General features: G+C 56.1%; 1 long non-coding RNA gene across 1 annotated transcript; it reads right to left on the bottom strand.

Moving 5' to 3' along the window:
- Nucleotides 1–1,174: 1,174 nt before the first annotated feature.
- On the bottom strand, nt 1,175–6,916 carry LOC140915087 (uncharacterized). Its single transcript, XR_012160093.1, has 3 exons — nt 4,588–6,916; nt 3,180–3,462; nt 1,175–2,161 (listed from the first exon to the last, which is right to left on the bottom strand). It is a non-coding gene; the product is annotated as an uncharacterized lncRNA (long non-coding RNA).
- Between the last annotated feature and the right edge of the window lie 3,611 nt (nt 6,917–10,527).

The raw sequence follows: 10,527 nt of genomic DNA, 5'->3' as shown, positions 1-10,527 counted from the left end.
GGATCCAGGATTTGGTGTCAGCTCATTGAGGAGGGGTGGTGGATTGAACGGCAGGTCTGGGTGCCTGTTCATATTTGGGGGACCCCTCCCCCCAGGGTCTGTGGCTATTAGCACTGGCGGGTTGGCTGCAGCCTTTGCCGCCTGAGTCATTTTCCCCCTCGAGAGACTGCTACTGCCTGACCCAAAGCCCCTGGAGAGCAGGAGTTTCCCCACTGACTCCCCTGGGTGCAGGATCAGGCAGTTGGTGCCGCGTGGAGAGAGAACCACCACCCTGGCTCCGAGTGCCACCCGCCCGTTGGGTCAGCCCAGAACCTCCAGCAGGCTCTGCTGAGCGTCCTCCCGCCTCTGGCAGGAATCGGGCCAGGAGGGGCGGCCCCAGATAATCTCTGCTGCCCCAGACCGTATGGGGAAAGTCAGGCCATCAGGCCATCAGCCCATGGCTTCCACCAGGGCTGTCTCCAGCTGCTGTCCCTTTTGACACATGCCACCTCCTCCCATGCTGCAGGGCAGCACCTGGTCTGGCCCCAACTATATTCCATGGGCATCAGTCATTTGTGCTCTGCCAGGTTCTCTAAAGCTCTTCCCAGATCTCCTGGCCACAAAGGACCATTAGATCATCCAGTCTGAGTCCCGTAGCACACCGGCCAGAGAACGTTGCCCACTTACTCCCATCTGGAGCCCAGTGTCTTGTGTGATCCTGAAGCACGCTTTGTAGCTACGTGTATCCATGGAAATGCAACGGGCACGCTCTTTAATCAAGCAGAGAACCCATTGGGGTTCTAGAGTCAAAACTCTAGAACTCTGCTCTAGAAAATTTCCAACTACATTGTGAGCCCTGGCAATTCAAGATGCAAAATACCATGTAGGCCTCCCAGCCCTGTTCTCTGAGGCTAATGCGGGGTTGTGTCCTTTGGTTTATTTGCTCAGATTTGGTCCAGTCTAGTCTGAAATATCTCCAGTTTAGCATCACTCCCCTGGAGGCCATTCCACAATCTAGTACAGCTGAAAGAAAGCGATTCCTGATAATCAACCTTTGTTTTTTCCCTTCTGTTATGATTTATGGAGGCACAGACCTTAAACATGAGGTGTTTATTACAGAGAACCGGCAGCCACAAGAGGCATAAGCATAGTGTTGCCAGCTGCTGTGATGTTCAGTGTGTTTCTTAAAACCCTAGCTCCTGGAGTCCTGTGATGTGATGAGAATCTCACCTTTCACTTATTTAAAAAGTACGTTTCCAGCCCTCGTAGTCACAGAGAAAAGCTTGAAAAGGTGACCCATGTGCAATCGAACAGTTCAGAAACCGAAGGGCACATAAAGAAGCCAATACTGATTTCTTTTTAATCTCCTGATTTTTAAGACATTCTCGTGATTTTTTGACCCAACTCGTAGAGTTGCCAATACAGCAAACAAGCTTCCACACGGCTCAAATTCTACCTTTGTGTCTTTCGTTTACCAGCGTCTGGCACGCCACCCAACCCAGGGAGCCATCTACTGCAACTCACCATGTCCTGCCACCTTCCTTAATTTCATCCCAGGGCCCCTTCATACCATCTTCCTTGGCTCTTACAACCATTCAAACATTCTACTGTAGCTGGTTATCATGTCCCCATCCCCCTTCCTGCTCGCTTAGCCCAGCTAGGCGCATTCAGGTCTTTGCTCATAAATCAATCCCTCCGGCTCCTTAATCATTGTTATTTCTCTTTGAATTCCTCCCATCTTTCTGGTACCGAAGTGCTCAGGAAAGGCTCTGACCAATTATGCTCACACCAGCAGATGGTAACAATAATCATCAGATTGCCTATTATACTGGCAGGGAACGGCCCGTTATTCCCTCTTCCCTCTGGATCTGGAGGGAGACTCTAGTTCGGGCCGAGAGCCTGGAGATTCAAGTCCCAGTATTCAGGCGTGTTTGGAGCTGGGTTTCTGGTTCAAGTCCATCAGAAAAGCCAGGCTCACGCCTGCTCGATCCACATCTGTTCTTTTCCAAAGCCCAGGGTGGCTCAGATCTCGGGGCCCTGCTGTGACCCCGTCAATCTAGTGAGCGAAGGGTCGGACATGCAACTGTTCCTGTGTTTCCGATACTGCCCTGAAAGCCCGGGGTGGAGCCCAGCCTAGCAAGGGCATCTCCAAGAATGTGCCTTTCTGAGAGGGCAGGGGGACCTAAAAGGAAAACAGACAAATGAGGCATTCATATTACTAGTGCCCAGAGGACACAATATCCATTTAAATGCACCGAATGCAATCAGGAGAAGGTCATTAATAGCTATTGCTTTTGCAGCTCGCTAGGATAATAGTTTAAGTGGTTAATGAAATTTTCATCCATGGGCAGAAGATGCTTGCAAAACACGAGGAGAGGAAGGGGGTAGGGGAAGTCCAGAACCCGATGACTAAAGCCGTCCGCAGCCTCTCCCCATGGCTCCGGCTGCTTTTCCTACAGGCGGGAGGTGACTTCATGCGTCAATCTCGCTGGCTGGCTGCTCATTACTTTTTCATTAGGTCCCCGTTATGACACGCATTAGCCCCCAGATGAACGAGGAGGTGGTGGTAGGTTGGGGGGCGATTTATTGAACCTATCCGTCATTCACGTGGCATCGTCACCTGCTCGCAGCCCCCGCTCCCCGGCCTGGGTCACCAGTCGCCCACTGAGAGCGGGAGTTTTGCTGGGATGGTCGCTCCAGGCTGGAAGGTGCTGGAGCTAAGTGGGGAATTATCATCCCCCGAGTTTTAGGTGTCGACCAGGCCTTCATGAGGCCAGATGAAGCCAGACCAGGGGACGGAAGAGGCTTCCTGGGCTGCAGCTGATGTCGGGAGCAGCTCTGGTTCTGCGGTGCAAACTACGGCTGTGAGTCTGGCTTTCAAGGCACGTGGGAGTGTTTGGATCCAGGGGGTTGGTTCAGCCCCCTACAGAAAAAACCGTAGCCTGTCTGCTAGGTGGTGTTGGGAGCACTGAAGGCCAGATTCAATATCCGGGGGTTCCTCTTGGCCTGGCAAAAACAGAACTGGCTCCCGCCACCCAGAAATCTGGGAAATCAAAACTGTGCCCCTGAGAAGTAATCCTCCTCCTCCCCCCCCCATCTGTGCATGACAAAAGAAAACTAGGGTGAAGGAACCCAGCATTAATTTGGGGAAACACCGCCACCACGATTCAAAAGCACATCAATCACATGTACACACCCACCTCCACTGGAAGCTGGGCAGTGTCCTTTGCCTCAGTTTCCCAGCTGGGAGTGGAAAAGTCCAGAGGCCAAATGTCCTTCACTCCCCTTTTCCTCCACTGCTCCCCACTAACAGCTGCTTGTCCGCTCCAGGGAGAGGGGTTCAAAAGTAGGAATTATTCTGATTGATTGACTGACTTGTATTCTCGGAATACCGGGGAACCCCAGGCCTGGACCAGCACCCCGTTGTGCTAGGCGCTGTATGAACACTGGACAAAAACAGTCCCTGTCCCATAGAGCTTCCATCTGCGTACAAAAGACAAGTGGAGACGGATAAACAGGGAAACAATCAGACAATATCAGGTAGATAGATCAGTGCCTAGCTATCTAATCTAATCTAGCTATTGTATTCATGTTAGTAATCCGGGGGCCCAATTCTCCACTGCCTTTCACCTTGAGAAGTCATTTACTTCCACGCTAGTGATGGCAGAGAGGGATCTATATCACGGGCGTGACTGCCGAACCTAACCCTGCCCGCACAAAATCTGCACCTTCCTGCGGACACTCAGGTGCCAGGACGTCCGCCAGGGGAGATACATCCCTGGGGACATCCCGCATCTGGATCCCACGTCCGTGCTGACGGAGGCGACTGGCCCCGCTCCATGGCCGCTAATGCCAAGTCCGGCTCAGCGACTTCTCCACCGTCTCGTTGCCTTCGCCACTCTTGGTGGATTCTGCTGGCTCATTTCCACTCAGGGACAGCCCCCTTCATGCCCTGAGCACTGACTGTTGTGTGGGACGTGGGTTTGAAAACCGCAGCTCAGAGCCAGGGCTAGGAGGGGGCTGAGCATGCCCCCTCCTCTAGTGGACACCAGCCTGCACCCCAAGAGGCCATCCTGTGACCCCCGATGCCCTAGCCAAGCTTTAAAGCATTGGCAGAGTGAGCCCAAGGTGAGCGAGAACCACGCTGCAGCGTCCCTGTGCCCTGCAGAGAGGAGTGTCCACCTGGCCAGCTTGGCTATTCCCCACCCCTTTTAACCACGTCCAGACGGGAGGGGGATACAGAGGCAGGGGTGCTATGTACCAGAGGGATGAAACCCTATTGATAACCCTGGTTTGTGCTCCGTTGGGGCCGGAGCAGGATCCTGGTTATCACTATCCTGCCCAGTAGCCCCATGGCAAAGGGCTCATGGGTAGATGTTCTATGGCGCTAGTGGTGAATACCCGCAACGTCCCTACTCAGAGCAAACAAAGCCGGGCCTGTACTTTCCACATGCTGCCTTTGCTACGTCTCTTCAAAACCCAATGGATGCCAAGTGGCGGGCCACTCCGCCTGCTCGTGGGGGGTCGCACCCCTAAATTAGGGTCCAATCAGACGTCCCCCTCCCACGTTCCCAGGGCACACCCTGGTGGGGAAATGCAGAGACCCACCTTCATTCCCTGCGCTTCTGGGCCGTGACGGTGTCACGAGGCAAGGCTGAAGTCATCGTGTGGTGCCATCGTGCCCATGGGTGACTCTCCTGCCATCATCCCTGGACAGAGCTGGGCAGGGATGGGCCAATGCTTCTTCTGGGGCTGGAAGAAACAAGGCCCCAACCTAAATCCTCAGCCACCCTCAACCTCAGCTGGAGCCACCCTTGTCCGTTCCAGCTGTTGGACCCACCTTTTGCCCACTCAAGAGACTGAGCTAGTTCGGAGAACAACCTGCATTGAAAGGGGCTTGTCTGAGCCAAAGCCAGACTCTGGCCCTGTAGAAGTTCTCCCAGCACCACGGCTCATCTCAGGAGCCGTAAGCGGGAGCCAGAGGACGGTCCGAGTCCCGACACTCTTCACCACAAGAGTTTGGAGCCGCCGCTCTGGTCCTGCCCTGGCTGGAAGCCGAACTTTTAGGAGCCGTTCGGTAAAGGAAGACAGCGTCAGTGAGAAGAAGAAATCTCACAACGGGGAAACGGGTCAGAAATCACTTGCAACGGTTGCACCAAAGGGATGCGAGTGAACACGAGGGAGCCTCCATGTGGTGCAGGAAGCTCATGGTCCACCTGTCTCGGATTACTTCCTCGCAGGACTTGCGGCTAAAGGCTGCAGCTGTTTCACATCCATCAAAGAGAAAGACCCAGAGCTGGATTTCATTCCCAGCAGGAGCCCGGGACCCAAACCCAACCGGAGAGAGAGGGGAAGAGGGTTCCTGCCTTTTCCCTGTCATGTAATGACTTTCCAAAAAGCAAACTAGATCTGGGGGTTCCTGGGGATCCATGTTCCCCTGGCCCCTCAGCTCTGGCTTGTAATGGCTGGAAAGAAAAGGGGGGGGGGGGATCTAAAAGCAGGAGGGAGTCCTGGCCTGTGCCCAGCTGTGAGAGACCTTTGGTGAAACAAACGCACTGTGTCACTGTCAGGCTAATGTGCTGAAATTCCAGCTGCTGGGCCCAGGAGTCGGATGGGCTTAGCAGGGCCCACCTGGGTCGGGATCTGTCAGAGCTGTTCATGTGGGATCCGAGGTGGCCGGATGCAGAATAGCACAGGGTTAGAACTCACGACCGAGGGGGGTCAGGAGCTCTTTTCAGTCCTAGGGGAGGCTGGGATTCGTTTGATGGGGTGGGGCTTTCCCCTGCTGCCCCTGCACCTCCTTTACTCTCTTCCTGCTTCCTTTAGCTTGGTGAGCTGGGGTTCACAGGTGAGCTGGGGTTCGGGGCGAAGGTTCAGGCTGGCAGTGATTAGCGCCCAGCCAGACCAGGTGCTCAGATATCCCCCAGGCGCTCGGCCTTGTGGGTGATGTGTGGGTCCCACAGCAACAGGCTGGCGTAGACCCCACAGTGATGGCTGGGCCATGGACCCTGTGGTGCTGGGTGGGCACATGGACCCACCACACTGGGCACTGCACAGACCCTGCGGTGACAGGTACGGCACCCACCCTACAGCAATGGGCAGGACGAAGACGCCGCAATGGGTGAGTGGGGCCCAGACGCTGTGGTGATGGTCAGGCGGGGAGCAGACCGCCACCGAGATGGGCGCAGACCCTGCAGCAACAGGTGGGTGGGCCCCAGGAAGCCAGACTGTCCCCTCCCTTGCATCGACTTCAGCGACACGCTAGGCCGCCGGGGCCCCACATGGCTGCTTGGTGCCAGGCTGGCCCTGCCATGCAGCCCGAAACCCACCAGAACCAGCCCCGCGAGGATTTCCTCGGCACTCCCATCCCCCCCAGCTGGCCTGCATGGGGGAGCCCACCCCAGCAGCAGCTGGTGCAGGTCAGCCAGGACATGGGAAGCCCTGCCTTGATTTCTCTGGGTGCAGAGCGCCCTCTGCTGGGGAGCCCAGCTCCCTGCAGAAGGGAGCGGGGATGGGGGGGCAAGGGGCAGAGATAAGTGGTGAGTTCAAGTCACAGTGACACACCCAGGGGTGAGCACTGGATTATCCCATGGAAAGCATCGGCCAGGTGGGAGCTCATCAGATAGGGGTGATCAGCCCCACACCGAGCCTCAGGCGGACCCAGGTTTGTATGCAGCATGTTGCCACTCGGCTCCTTCTCTCCGTTGTATTTTGCTTGCAGTTCCCGGCCCCTCCCCACCCCGAATTTTCCTTCAAGTTTCCAGATCAAACAACTCCCCTCTCCCCCCAGTAAACACACCAGAGGGTGATCAGGCTGCAGGTGCCACGTGCCCAGGGATTCCAATACAACATGGGGTCCCGAGGCAAGTGCAGCGCAAAGGTGCCGCCTGCAGCAACCTTGCTGCCCTGGGACAGCATGTGAGCCTGTGGAACTCCCTGCTGCAGGACTGGGCAGGAGAAAAGCAGCATAGTGAGTTTCAAGCAAAGGGTGAGACCCTTGAGCACGCAGGAGAAGGGAGCAGCAGCTTGACCAATAAACATTGCACGGGCCACCCGTCCTCTAGTTTTGGGACGTCCGCTGAGGCTGGGATCAGAAGGCAGGTGTTCAGGTCTCTGAACCTAATCTGCCAGACACCCCAGCCTCTGGGGCTGACCCTGTACTGCACAGTGTCTTGTATTCCTGGGGTACGGTCTCCCACCCAGGTCACTGCTGCAACCAGGACACTGGGTTTCCATGGACCATTGGGCTGTTTCAAGCTGGATCCACAGCCCAGACAGCCCATGCTGTGAGGCCATTTGGATCTTTGGTTCTGCCCATCATAAAAAGCAGGGCCACGTGGGCTCACGCGCCCGGGCGTTGCCGCAGACCCGGCTCTGTGGCGGCAATGCTGGAAAATGTGTATAGATGCCCAGCGCCCCCCTCAGTGCTCTGCTGGACTCTCGCCAGCCAGTAACACAGCCCCCAAACGGCTGGGGAAGGGGGCTGGCACTCAGCTGCCCAGTGCCGGGCTTAGCCCTGCCACCCCGGAGCAGGGTCCTGTGACTAGGAACCGGGCCGGCTGGGCGCCGTAAGGGCCGCACAGACCCAGTTGGGGGGAGATTCCAGGGAGGGCAGGCCTGGGGGCAGCTCTCGGCCGGCAGTCTAGGAAGAGGCTGTGGGAAGCAGACAGGGCAGTTAGCCCAGCTTTTAAGGTACCAGGGCTCAGAGGGTAAGGGGGGCTTCCCCCCATGCTGCCAACCTGTGAGGTGCCAACATGGGGGAGGGGATGAAGGGAGGGAGTGAAGCCGGTGAGGGGCCAGGGGGCCGGCCCAGAGAGAAGGGGCTGGGCCTGCCAAGTCTGGGGGGGGAGGGGAGATCTGGGTTGGGCTGACTTCTTGATTTGGATTTGATTTAAACGCTGCCTTCCAGTGTTACCTGGAGGGGTAAGTCCTCCAAGTGACTAACCATGCTGGAAGCTAGAGACGTACTGAAAGGGAAACTGAGGCAGCAGATGGGCCTGACGCCAGGCTAGGTCTGTCCCTGCTCCAGTGAAAGCAGGAGCCAAGACTCCAGAATCAGGGCCTGGAGGATGCAGAGACCAGAGCTGGAGCAGGGCTATAATCCCCTGACCAGAGCCCGGATCCAACACGCCATGGGGAGCAGCCGCAGCATGCCAGCATAACCGAAGGTCACCGCTCCTCTGCGGTGAGACGGGCCCAGAGGCAGCTTAGCTGTGTGCAAAGGGATTAACCTCTGAAGAATGCAGGTGTGCTGGGACTGGAGCTAGCCTCACAGTCGGGAAGGAGAGAAACAGCAGCAGCTGGTGCTTCTACGCTGCTTTCCGTCCCAAGGCACTTCCCACTTCCCTGTGTCACTCTGCAGGCACTTCTGGGGTGGAACACGGCCACTGCTCTGCCATGGGGACCACGTTCTGGATACGAACATCTGTGATCACTGGGATGTAGATCTGTATCCGAGTTCCACAGCTCAGTTCCCCTGTAACAAATCCCCGTGCAACGGAGAGGCTAGCTCACTAACACACGAGCATAAAGGGACCTGGGACGTCAACCCTCCAGAAGCCCAGCACTCTCCCCCTTGAGCTAAAGGAGCGCTCCTTTAGCTGGCAGCTATAGTAGGTCCCTTATCCTGTGTTTTGGCCAGCCACTAGAGGGAGACTTCACAACCTTACCTTGCACCATGCCCCTTTAGGACAGGCAGTGGAGAAGAACGCCAGATTGGAGCCAGAACACACCGGAAGGACACTGTGTTACTGCCCCCAAAAAGCAGCAAAGCCACATGCAAGAGACAGAAAATATCACCTTTATTTTGGAACAATTGCCCTGTTTAAAGCAACAGTGGAGGTCAGCCATGGGTTCAGGGGCCCACCGAGAGGGGTCTGAGTTCAAGGTACAGGTATTCCCCCAGACACCAGCCGAGCGAGCAGCACACACGCTGCCAGGCCTCCCACCCATGAACCTGCGGCAGGAAGGGATTGGACATACCCCTGTGCTGTGACTCGCCCCCTGCCCCTGGGGAAGGGAGGACGCCAACAGACACTGAGAGCCTGGGCCATATTGCACGAGGATTGTTAAAGCTTTCTGCTCTCAAGCAGGTGCATTTGATTGGCAGGAAGCCGGGCCCCCATGGGAGAGCGCCAGAGCATCCCGGAGTTGGGGCAAAGCCACCATCCGGCAGCGTTTCCCCCCTCCCCCCCCCGGAGGCAAGAGCCAAAGCTCTTTATGTAACACTCACCCGCTGCCCCCCCCAGTTCCCCCCGCTCACGGTGCTCTCCCAGGCCCCAACCGCCACGCGCTGCAGATCGTTACAAAAGCAACCGCGTTCATTTCAGTGACGCCGCCCATCAAAGCCAGCGTCCCCTTATCTAACCCCCTTGGAGACGTGCCCGCGCCCTTTCTGAACAGACCTGGGTGACGGGGATAAAGACTCAGGCGAGGGAGGTTACAAACAGCACATAACTGGAGGGAATTTGCCAAACTCGCTCCCCGTGGAAGTCCATCCATCCTGTAGCACCTATTCCCACAAGCTGCCAGCACAGGGCCCCTGTGTGTCACCAGAAAGCAACGACGCACTTCTTGTAGGACCTACATATAAATGCTGCCTTGCATAACACTCCTGCTGGGTGCATCCAGGCTGTGGGGGTTTTTTTGTTGTTTTTTTTTTTGATTGCTTGGTTTTTAACGTCCCGCCCTTCCAAAGGTTTGATTTCTGCGCAGGCCCCTGCTGGAAAGGAATCCAATGCAGAGGAGAAACGACACCCAGCTACTGTTACAGATGAGAATATCGGGATTTGCCTTGTTTCCTTGTCCCTGTCAAAACTTGGAGTTTCCTCTATTTTTCTTTTATTTACACCCAGTTTCCATTGTTGTCCCCCCAGTGTTCAAGCTGAGTGACTCTGAGGTGGGACTGAAGTGATCAGGAGCCACGGAAGCTCCTTGGCTGGAGGTTTTCCAAAGGAGACTGCAGAGCATCTGCCTTGGATGCCTACTGCTGCAGCTCGGCAGGGGGTTAGACCAGTTGACCTTTGCGGTCCCTTCTGACCCTCTGGTTCTATGGAGTCATAAGTCTACTTTGCATTCCTACAGCACCGGTTATCTAAAGCCCTCCGTGCACTTGACAAAGACGGGCAAGCAGCATCGCCCCCATTCCCCTCACCCGGGAAAACCGAGGCGTGGCCAGGTGACATGGCTTTCCCACAGGCACACAGCGAATCGATGGCCGAACCAAGAAGGGGACCCAGGAGTCCTGACTCCCAGGCCCTGCTCAGACCACTTGACCAAGCTGCCTCCCTCAAAACCAACACTTAAAGGCTTTTAAAACCATTGAAAAGGGAAAGTGGACTGAGGATTAAAGTCAGCCCGTCCCTATCTCAGTCCTATAGAATCTGATATCCCACCTAGCCCCAGGCAATGCCCACTGTTGTACCAAACACTTCAGAGGGAAGTGTAAAACACCCACCATACACTGTTATGAGTCGGGTGGGTGGGGGAATTTCTGCCTGACTCCAGCTGCTGATCACTCTGTGCCCTGAAGCATGAGGATCGATGGTC

Source organism: Lepidochelys kempii, chromosome 7 (genome assembly GCF_965140265.1).
Source record: "Lepidochelys kempii isolate rLepKem1 chromosome 7, rLepKem1.hap2, whole genome shotgun sequence".
Classification (NCBI taxonomy): domain Eukaryota; kingdom Metazoa; phylum Chordata; order Testudines; family Cheloniidae; genus Lepidochelys; species Lepidochelys kempii.
The sequence above is the reverse complement of the archived record's forward strand: the minus strand, read 5'-3'. Positions and strand labels throughout refer to the sequence as shown.